The sequence below is a fragment of the Pungitius pungitius genome, unplaced genomic scaffold (assembly GCF_949316345.1).
Source record: "Pungitius pungitius unplaced genomic scaffold, fPunPun2.1 scaffold_33, whole genome shotgun sequence".
Lineage (NCBI taxonomy): Eukaryota > Metazoa > Chordata > Actinopteri > Perciformes > Gasterosteidae > Pungitius > Pungitius pungitius.
Window position 1 is genome coordinate 1 of NW_026909866.1, and position 10,287 is coordinate 10,287.

The 10,287-nt window shown below is 43.4% G+C and overlaps 3 non-coding genes across 3 annotated transcripts; all 3 read left to right on the forward strand.

The window, feature by feature from the left end:
* Positions 1–118: 118 nt before the first annotated feature.
* Positions 119–237, forward strand: LOC134116196 (5S ribosomal RNA). Its single transcript, XR_009948541.1, has one exon. It is a non-coding gene; the product is annotated as a 5S ribosomal RNA (ribosomal RNA).
* A 339-nt stretch (positions 238–576) lies between these two features.
* Positions 577–695, forward strand: LOC134116195 (5S ribosomal RNA). Its single transcript, XR_009948540.1, has one exon. It is a non-coding gene; the product is annotated as a 5S ribosomal RNA (ribosomal RNA).
* A 393-nt stretch (positions 696–1,088) lies between these two features.
* LOC134116197 (5S ribosomal RNA) lies at positions 1,089–1,207 on the forward strand. Its single transcript, XR_009948542.1, has one exon. It is a non-coding gene; the product is annotated as a 5S ribosomal RNA (ribosomal RNA).
* Positions 1,208–10,287: the final 9,080 nt, after the last annotated feature.

A 10,287-nucleotide genomic window follows, 5' to 3' on the forward strand; every position in this document is an offset into this window, starting at 1 on the left:
TTACCTTCAGGCTTTAGGAACCTCTCTTGCCAATGCTAAGAACTGCTTCAATTTTAGAAAAAGAAACTTCTGATTATCTTTGACACGTTTTAAAGGATTAGGAAAAAGATGAAAAGCAGCTTACGTCCATACCTCTCTGGTTCCGCCCGATCTCGTCTGATCTCGGAAGCTAAGCAGAGCAGGGCCTGGTTAGTACCTGGATGGAAGACCGCCTGGGAATCCCAGGTGCCGTAAGCTTTTTCACTTCTCTCTCTGAAAGCCGCCCAGCGCCGTAGATTGTACACCTACACAATTGTAAAAAAAAATTCACATTGTAGAAGAGATGCAATAGGAAGAAGATGAAAGGTGGCTTACGTCCATACCATCGTCAGGCCATTTGAGGTGGCGGGGACTGCAATGGCCATTCACCGATTGGCTGGGACTCCTGGGCGGGTCTTCTCTAGTCCATCCAATTTTCGGCATGGGATGTCACAGCCTTCTTTGCATACCCTTATTTAACCCACACAAAGATGCCGACGGCAGGCGTGTCATAATTCATTGACACATTATAAAGGATTAGGAAAAAGATAAAAAGCAGCTTACGGCCATACCTCTCTGGTTCCGCCCGATCTCGTCTGATCTCGGAAGCTAAGCAGAGCAGGGCCTGGTTAGTACCTGGATGGAAGACCGCCTGGGAATCCCAGGTGCCGTAAGCTTTTTCACTTCTCTCTGAAAGCTGCAGAGCGCCGCAGATTGTACACCTACAAATTACAAAAAGTATATCACATTGTTGAAGAGATGCATGTTTAGTGTTGTTTTAACGTTGGATATGAAAGGAAATTAGACAATATTATCCAAAATGATTCCGTTTCATGATTGCTAAATTAGTGTTGGTCAACATTTACGATTGGCATACTGTTGTTTGTAATTTAGCCGTTGAAATACAGGTGCTAACCCAACATGTTAGAATTGCCAGTGAAGAAAAGTAAAGTTACCTTCAGGCTTTAGGAACCTCTCTTGCCAATGCTAAGAACTGCTTCAATTTTAGAAAAAGAAACTTCTGATTATCTTTGACACGTTTTAAAGGATTAGGAAAAAGATGAAAAGCAGCTTACGTCCATACCTCTCTGGTTCCGCCCGATCTCGTCTGATCTCGGAAGCTAAGTAGAGCAGGGCCTGGTTAGTACCTGGATGGAAGACCGCCTGGGAATCTCAGGTGCCGTAAGCTTTTTCACTTCTCTCTCCGAAAGCCGCCGAGCGCCGCAGATTGTACACCTGTTTTAACGTTGGATATGAAAGGAAATTAGACAATATTATCCAAAATGATTCCGTTTCATGATTGCTAAATTAGTGTTGGTCAACATTTACGATTGGCATACTGTTGTTTGTAATTTAGCCGTTGAAATACAGGTGCTAACCCAACATGTTAGAATTGCCAGTGAAGAAAAGTAAAGTTACCTTCAGGCTTTAGGAACCTCTCTTGCCAATGCTAAGAACTGCTTCAATTTTAGAAAAAGAAACTTCTGATTATCTTTGACACGTTTTAAAGGATTAGGAAAAAGATGAAAAGCAGCTCACGTCCATACCTCTCTGGTTCCGCCCGATCTCGTCTGATCACGACCGAAGGCTCCGCCCATTGCAGGTAGCAGGAAGTGCCAGTAGACCAGATTTGTTTGCCACACGGCTCCTTGTAGGGGCTCTCTTTTTCACTTCTGTTTGGGCTTATATTTGGATGCTTTAAGCGTTTTTTGTTGTCCTTTGAGACGTTTAGTACCCCCAGCAGTACTGTACTGCCTGGGGGGAAACTCCTTTTTTAGATATCCCCCACTTTGGTAGAAAGGGGCGTTTTTCGTCTATTTTTATTTTATTAAATATGGTAGACCAGCCGACCAAACCAGCACAGACCAAGATGACGGAGGACGACAAAAGAAGGTTTATCGCAAGGGTAAACGAAAGTGAGGAGAGAAATACCAGAGATGAAGAAAGGAAAAGAAACCAGAGCTTGACGGTGAGAGTGGAGATGGAGGGGGAGGATACCATACCAATAATGGAAATGATGAGCTGCATCCGTGGGCTGTGCGGAGGTCTTATGGCCTGCCGGGTGTTAGGCCCCAACAAATATGAGGCTACCATGAGCCACCCGAAGGGAAAAGAGAGACTCATGGAAGGTTTTAAAATTAATGGCGCCACTGCTCACGTCAGTGAAATTACCAACGATGAGCTGGTAGTATCGTTCCTAAATCTGCCATATTACATTGAGGACTCGGAGATCATAGCCAAACTGCTAACATGGGGAGTTTCGGCGGTGTCCCCGATCAAAAGAAGAATGTGGCCGGGCACCAAGGTGGCCGATGGGACAAGGTTTGTGAGAGTGAAGTTCAACCAACATATTCAGTCACTTCCATACTCCACAAAATTTAACACGGCGTTGGGAGCAGAGTACTTCAGAGTCATCCATTACAAACAAGTTCGAGTATGCAGAATGTGCATGCAGCCGGGACACATTCTCAGAGACTGCCCAGAATTCATGTGCCACCAGTGTGGTGTGCAGGGCCACTACGCAAGAGAGTGTGCACAAAAGAGACAGACAAGGTGTGCCCTATGTAAAAATGAAGTAGAAAGATGCATATGTAACGTGAGTGAAGAGGAGATGAGTCAAGCTGGGTCAAGCGAACCGGATCTGGAGAGGAAGGAAGAGCAAGGGGGTGAGGAGCACGGTGACAGCAGCACGGTGGTGATCCAGGAGAGCAGCGCGGTGGGGCCAGTGGAGGAGGACCGACACCAGACCACCACAACCAGTGGGCCGAAGACGGTCGAGGGACCAGAGGAGATAGGAGAGCCGGGCGGTGAACCGGGAAAAGATGCAGTGGATGAGGTGCAGGTGGGAGAAACAGAGACGGAGCCGGCACAGGCAGTCCAGCCGGTACAGCAGAAGCTGAGGAGATCGGCCAGGCAGGTGGAGGTAGAGTCCTCCCTGGACGTGGAGGAGGGGCGAGAAGGCGAGCCGGGGCCGCAGACAATGCAGTTGTCGGAGCCATCTGAAGAATCGGACATGGACTTTACAAATGAAGCAAAAGAGGTGAGGAAAAGACACAACGTTTGGTCGACGAAAGCGAAGAAGAAGATGACAAAGAAGAAATAGGAATTTAATGCAACTGCTCTTTATAATGATTTCCCTGTCCCTGACCCTGGCGTCACAAAATATAAACAGCTGTAGGAATACCCAGAAAATGAATGAGGTACTAATGCAGAACAGTTATGTGGATGTTGTTTGCCTACAAGAAACAAACTGGGACACAAACTGGGTAGATACATGTGCAAAGCAATGGAAAGGGACGGTCTTCTCAAGTGAGGGGACCGCAAGGTCATGTGGGGTGGCCATTTTGATCGGCCCAGAAAACATCAGTGGGTATAGGGAAATTTTTAAAGATAGTGAAGGCAGATGCATTATAATAGAGGTGATTTATAAGGGAGAACCAATCAGAATAATTAATATATACGCCCCAAATATTGGCGAGGAGAGGAATACTTTCTTCCAGAAACTAGAAAAATGGATAACTGTGGAAACGATAATCATGGGAGACTTTAACGTCGCCCTAACTAACAATGACGTATCAATTAATAATAAATATAACAGCGACATGAGTAGGAGAACCTTAAAAAATATAATCACAGGAAAGAATATGATAGATGCATGGAGGGTTTTCAACCCTAGGAGTAGAGGGTTTTCGAGGCGGCAAGTGGTCATGGGCAAATTAAAACAGTCTAGGATAGATCTGGCGCTGGTCGCCTCGGGGAGAGTTAAACATATAGTAGATATTAAATATAAGTTTAATATATTGAGTGATCACGCTCAACTTAATATGACACTTGGGGACAAAATGGAGAGGGGAAGGGGATTATGGTGTCTAAACAATAGCATCCTACGGGACGATAAGTACAAACAAAGAATAGAGACAGAGTTAAACAATATAGCTACGGATATTAAATATGTAGAAGAAAAGACAAATTATTGGGAGGACGCTAAACTTAGGATTAAAAAAATAAGCATAAATTATTGTAAAAAAAAAAGATGGGAAGAAAGGATTGAAGAAAGAATGTTAAACAACTTGTTAAGGATAGAAATAGAACAGGCAGAAACCGATGAAACTCATACCAGCGAGAAATATGAACTCTACAAAGCTAAATTGGACGAGATGGAAGCAAAAAGATGTAAGGGGGCAGCCATTAGGAGTAGGGCACAGCATCTATTAGAAGGAGAAAAGAGCACAGCGTTCTTTTTAGGATTGGAGAAAACAGCCCAAGAAAGACAGCATATTAGGCAACTGGAGAACGACAATAAATCTGTGATTGAGGACAAGGAGGAAATTATGGCAACTGTCTTTAATTACTACAAAGAATTGTATACTGACCAAAATCCGCAGAATGCACAGATTACAAAAATAACGAATCATATCACAAAACAGCTACAAGAAGAAGATAAAACCTTTTGTGAGCAGCCAATCCGGGTAGAGGAAATAGAAGTGGCCATCAAAAATCTAAACAGGAACAAGAGTCCAGGAAAGGATGGGCTAACTGCCGAATTATATCAAAGGTTCCCTGACCTGTTTGCTCCGGTCCTGTTAACTGTATATAATGAAATGCAATTAAGCCAAAGCATGCCTGAAACGTTCACAGAGGGGATAATTACCTTGATCTATAAAAATAAAGGTACTAGGGACAAACTGGGAAATTATAGACCAATCAGTGTTTTAAATACAGATTATAAAATATTAGCAAAAGTATTGGCAAACAGACTAAAAAAAGTGATTAAGACAATAATTATGGATACGCAAACATATAGCATACCTGGTAGAGATATACATGACAACATCATCCTGATAAAAGACCTAGTCAGGATCATGAAAAAAGAAGGGGGCTATCTGCTGGGAATCGATCTGGAAAAGGCCTTTGACAGGGTAGAACATCGATTCCTTTGGGAAGCACTAAAGGCGTATGGGTTCGGGGGGGAATTTATAAACTGGGTGAAATTATTATATGCTGAAGCAAAAAGTAGAGTCAGGGTCAACGGGGCCCTCACCGAGCCTGTTGAGTTGAAAAGGGCGGTCAGACAGGGATGCCCGTTGTCCGCTATGCTCTACAGCCTTGTGGCAGAACCCCTGGCATTGATGCTAGTGGAGGATAAGAGAATAGATGGAGTGAAAACTAGTAAAGGCAGGGAAATTAAAATAATCCAATATGCTGATGACATCAACATTTGTGTTAAGGATACAAAAAGCATTGACCACATCATGGAGCACATGGAGGAATTCGGAGTCGCCTCAGGGGCAAAAATCAACATGACAAAAACTGAATTAATGGTTTTTAATAAAGACGAAGCTCTGGATAACAAATGGGGGTTCAAAATAGTACAAGACGTGAGGAAAGTACTTGGGGTATATATAGGGGAAAATGAAGAAGGCGCCAGGGACAAAACCTGGACAGAAATTATTGAGAAAATTAAAAACATATGTAACCTGTGGTACGCCAGGGGCCTGAACCTAAGAGGGAAGGTAATCATATCTAATGCGCTAGTATTGTCAAAAGTTAACTACATTTTGGGGTCTTGCGAGATGCCGAATTGGGCTTCAGATTCAATTAATGCAGTGATTTCCTCATTCTTGTGGAAGAGGAAGGGCAATACGATCGCCCGCAGGACGCTAATCGCTAGCAAAAGGGAGGGGGGTCTAGATCTGATTGACCTCAGAGCCAAAAGAGATGCTCTGAGGGTTAAGCTAATTGGGAAATTTCTTGACCTGAGAAGGCAACATCCATGGAAAGACAACCTGGCGACCCTCCTGACAGAGTACGGTGAGAAGAATAACTACAACCTGTTTGCTTTTGCTCCAAGAAATGTTTCTGGAGGGTTTCCAGGTTTCTACCGGGAAATGTTGGAGGCCTGGGACAAGTTTCTGCCCCACCTCAGACCGGACATGGAATACAGAGAGCAGGTGATGCTGTTACCGATCCTCAACTCACCTTTCTTCTTGCACAAAGGCAGGCCCCTGGCGTCCAAGCCGCTCCGTGAGGCAGGCCTGACGACACTGGGGGGGGCCGACGGGAGAGGGGGTAAGTTGGGTTTTGATTGTGGGAAAGCATTAGCGATCTTGAACAGAGCGGGGGTGTTTTTTAAGAAGAAACAGATAGCGGAAATTGGGTTGAGAGTTAATAAATGTATTTGCAAGGAATGGCAAACATTGATGCGCAGTAACAGCAAAGGGCAGGGCGACGGGGTGAACTTTATTCTGTGCCACAATGGAAAGAATATCCCAGTTACACAAATAAAAACAAAGGTAATCTACAACATTCTAATTAGAAAACTGGTCAAGAAACCAGCATCAGAACCAAGATGGGCAAGCATGTTTCCAAAAAAAGAAATCCAGACAATCTGGGGGAACCTAAACGTCCCATTTATCCCACATTCAGTTTTCAACACAGAATTCAAACTGAGGCACAGGCGGATTTTCACAAGCATCGTCCTCCATCAAATATACAGAGACAAATTTGAAAGGACTTGTGCGGTGTGTGGGCTAGAGGACGAGACTTTGGAACATCTCACACTTGAATGTCCAGCCCTAAAAAGTTTGCAGATATATGTGCGCAGAATGTTATGCAATCAATGTGGTGTAAATGAAGAGAGTCTGAAAGACTGGGACTGGATATGGCTTTTTGGCATGGCCAAAAAAAGTAAAGGAGGGGCTGAAGCCCAAGTGAATACACTCCTTGCATTTGCCAGGCACGCAGTAATCCTGAGGAGAAATTATGCACTGTACGAGGGAAAGACTGTAAGCATTTTGGAGTTGTACAAGAATCTCTTAAAAGCACACATTAGACTGCTGCATGTCTGTAGGAAAGAATGGGTCTCGGAGCATTTTTTAAATAAGACAGCGATGGGTGAAGTTGTAGAAGGGCAGGGGCTTGTCTTCTATTTCTAATTAAACTCTTGTGTCTGTAATTGTAATTTGTAAACTGTAGAGGTTTTGTTAATACCAGATGATATGGAAATATATATAATTATATGTACAAATGTGTATGAGTGTGAAAAAACAAATGTAATGTATTTTTTGTATTTTTGATAATAAAAGATAAAAAAAATCTCGGAAGCTAAGCAGAGCAGGGCCTGGTTAGTACCTGGATGGAAAACCGCCTGGGAATCCCAGGTGCCGTAAGCTTTTTCACTTCTCTCTGAAAGCTGCAGAGCGCCGCAGATTGTACACCTACAAATTACAAAAAGTATATCACATTGTTGAAGAGATGCATCTTTAGTGTTGTTTTAACGTTGGATATGAAAGGCAATTAGACAATATTATCAAAAAAAATTCTGTTTCATGGTTGCTAACTTAGTGTTGATCAACATTTAACAATTGGCATACTTTTGTTTGTAATTTAGCCGTTGAAATACAGGTGCTAACCCAACATGTTAGAATTGCCAGTGAAGAAAAGTAAAGTTACCTTCAGGTTTTAGAAACCTCTCTTGCCAATCCTAAGAACTGCTTCAATTTTAGAAAAAGAAACTCTTCTGATTATCTTTGACACGTTTTAAAGGATTAGGAAAAAGATAAAAAGCAGCTTACGGCCATACCTCTCTGGTTCCGCCCGATCTCGTCTGATCACATGTGAAGGCTCCGCCCATTGCAGGAAGTGAGTTACAATCTAGATTTGTTTGGTACATGTCTTTTGGAGGACCTTTTTCCCTTCTCTTTTTTCTTGAGATTTCAATGCTCTGAGTGAGATTGTTTTCTTTGTGAGACTTTGTTGTTTAATATCCGCCAGCAGTGTTACACTGTCTGGGGGACATTTTTCTTTTTTACCGGGTTTTGTGCATACTCGAAGGAATTTTCCTTTTTTTATCCCTTTTTTCAATGATGGACCAACAGCGTGAACAAACACAAAGTGGACAGATGCCAATGATGAAGATGATGGCAGATGGACAAAGAAAGGAGAAGACAAGTGGGAATGACGGCGAGAATAACAATGAGGACGGGAAAAGACAGCGAAGCTTGACCGTGAGTGTGGAGACAGAGGGGGATATTACGATCCCTGTAATGGAACTGATGCACTGCATTAAGGAGATTTGTGGAGGACTCATGGCCTGCCGGGTGATAAACCCAAAGAAGTATGAAGTCACCATGAGCCACCCAAAAGGGAAGCAGAGCCTCATGGATGGCTTCAAAATAGGTGATACCAAAGTCCATGCAAGGGAAATCAGCAATGATGAACTGGTTGTTTCTTTTCTCAACCTACCATATTATATAGAGGACACTGAGATTGAGTGCAAACTGAGGGGTTGGGGGGTCTCTGCGGTCTCCCCTTATAAAAGACGGATGTGGCCAGGCACCAAGGTGGCAAACGGGACAAGATTTGTCCGGGTCAGATTTAATGAACATGTACAGTCACTCCCATATTCTACAAAATTCAACACTGTATTGGGGGCAGAATATTTCAGGGTGTTGCATGACAAACAGGTGAGGGTGTGCCAGATGTGCATGCAGCCAGGACACATAGTACGGGACCGAAAACATCAGAAAATGTGTACCCTATGCGGGGAGGAGACGGAGCATTGCAGATGCAACATGCGGGAGGAGGAACCAAGCCAAACTGGAGCCAGCACCCAAGAGAGGGGTGAGGAAGAAGGAGAAAGCGACAAGGAGGGGATCGGCGGCAGCGACGAGGATGCAGGTGGTCATGAGGAAGAGGATGAGAGCAGCGTGGGCGTGCTGGAGGTATTTCCGGAATGGCTGGAAGCGGCTGAGGAGGAGACGACCGTTTCAACGGCTGCACCTGAGGCGGCGCCAAGCCAAGGAAAAGGGAAGGTGCAGGACGGCAGGCTGAGAAAACCACTGTTGCAGGAGGAGCCTGAAAAGACACAGGCGTTTGGGCAAGAGACAGAGGTGCAGAACAGGGCTCCAGAGAGCACGCCACCTACCGCTGAGGCAATAGAGAGTGAGCTTTTGGGGATGGGAGCCACCCTGGATGCAGTGGACGTCAACACCGGTGGGACTCCACCTTTGCTGCTGGATACCGCATCAGACTCGGAAATGGATGTGGAAAAAATAATAGAGGTGAGAAAGAGGCGGGGGGAGCAGGGGGGGAAAAACAGGGCAAGGAAGAAAAAAAATCCTTGCTCTAAGGATAAGCCATAATGAACACGTTCATAATAATAATATTTATGTATGCGCTAATGGGTTCTGTGGATATAAGTATAACCTCCCTAAATACGAACGGTTTCAGAAATGCAGACAAGATTCAAGCAGTGTTTAGTAAGAACCATCCGACAGACATATTGTGTCTTCAAGAAACACACTGGGACTTGATCACAACCAAATATGTACACAAGCATTGGAGAGGGACGGTATACTCTGCTGAAGGAAGTGGAAGAACAGGAGGAGTAGCGGTGTTGATAAAAAAACAACATGATACCAATAGAAAATGCATTTATAGAGGCAATGATGGTAAATGTATAATTCTAGAAATTTTAGTCAATGATGAAATTATTAGATTAATAAATATACATGCTCCGAACGTAGAGAATGATAGGAAGACATTTTTTATGGATTTAAATAGGTGGATCAACAACAAAACTATAATAATAGCAGACTTTAACGTGGTTTTGAGCAACAGAGATAGCTCTAAAAACAACACATAAGAATGATTCAAGTAGGACGGTACTCAAAAACCTAATTTCAGGTTCAAACTTGATTGATGTGTGGAGGGTACTCCACCCCAGCACTAGAGGGTTTTCAAGGAGGCAAATCGTGCAGGGTCGATTAAAGCAGTCCCGTATAGATTTGGCTCTGGTGGCCTCAGGGATGATCAGACAGACTTATGACATTCAGTACATATTCAACACATGGAGCGATCATGCTCAAATTGAATTGAAGTTGGGAGATGTCACTGTTAAAAGGGGAAGAGGGATATGGTGCCACAATAACAGCTTATTAGAGGACAAGATATATAAAAATAAGATCAGGAATCTATTAATTAATGGAATGAGTGGTATAAAATATGTTGATAATAAAAAAAGAATTCTGGGAAGATATTAAACTGAGAATCAAAAAATTAAGTATTAACTATAGTCGAGAGAAAAGATGGGAAGAAAAGAGAAAGGAAAGTATAATAAACGAGTTGTTGAATGTGGAAATAGAAAAGATGGAATTGGATGAAAAGTATAGTAGCGAGGAATATGAAGTGTATAAAATAAAACTTGCAGAGTTTGAGGCCAAAAGATGCAAAGGTGCAGCGGTGAGGAGTAGGGCTCAGGCACTGCTT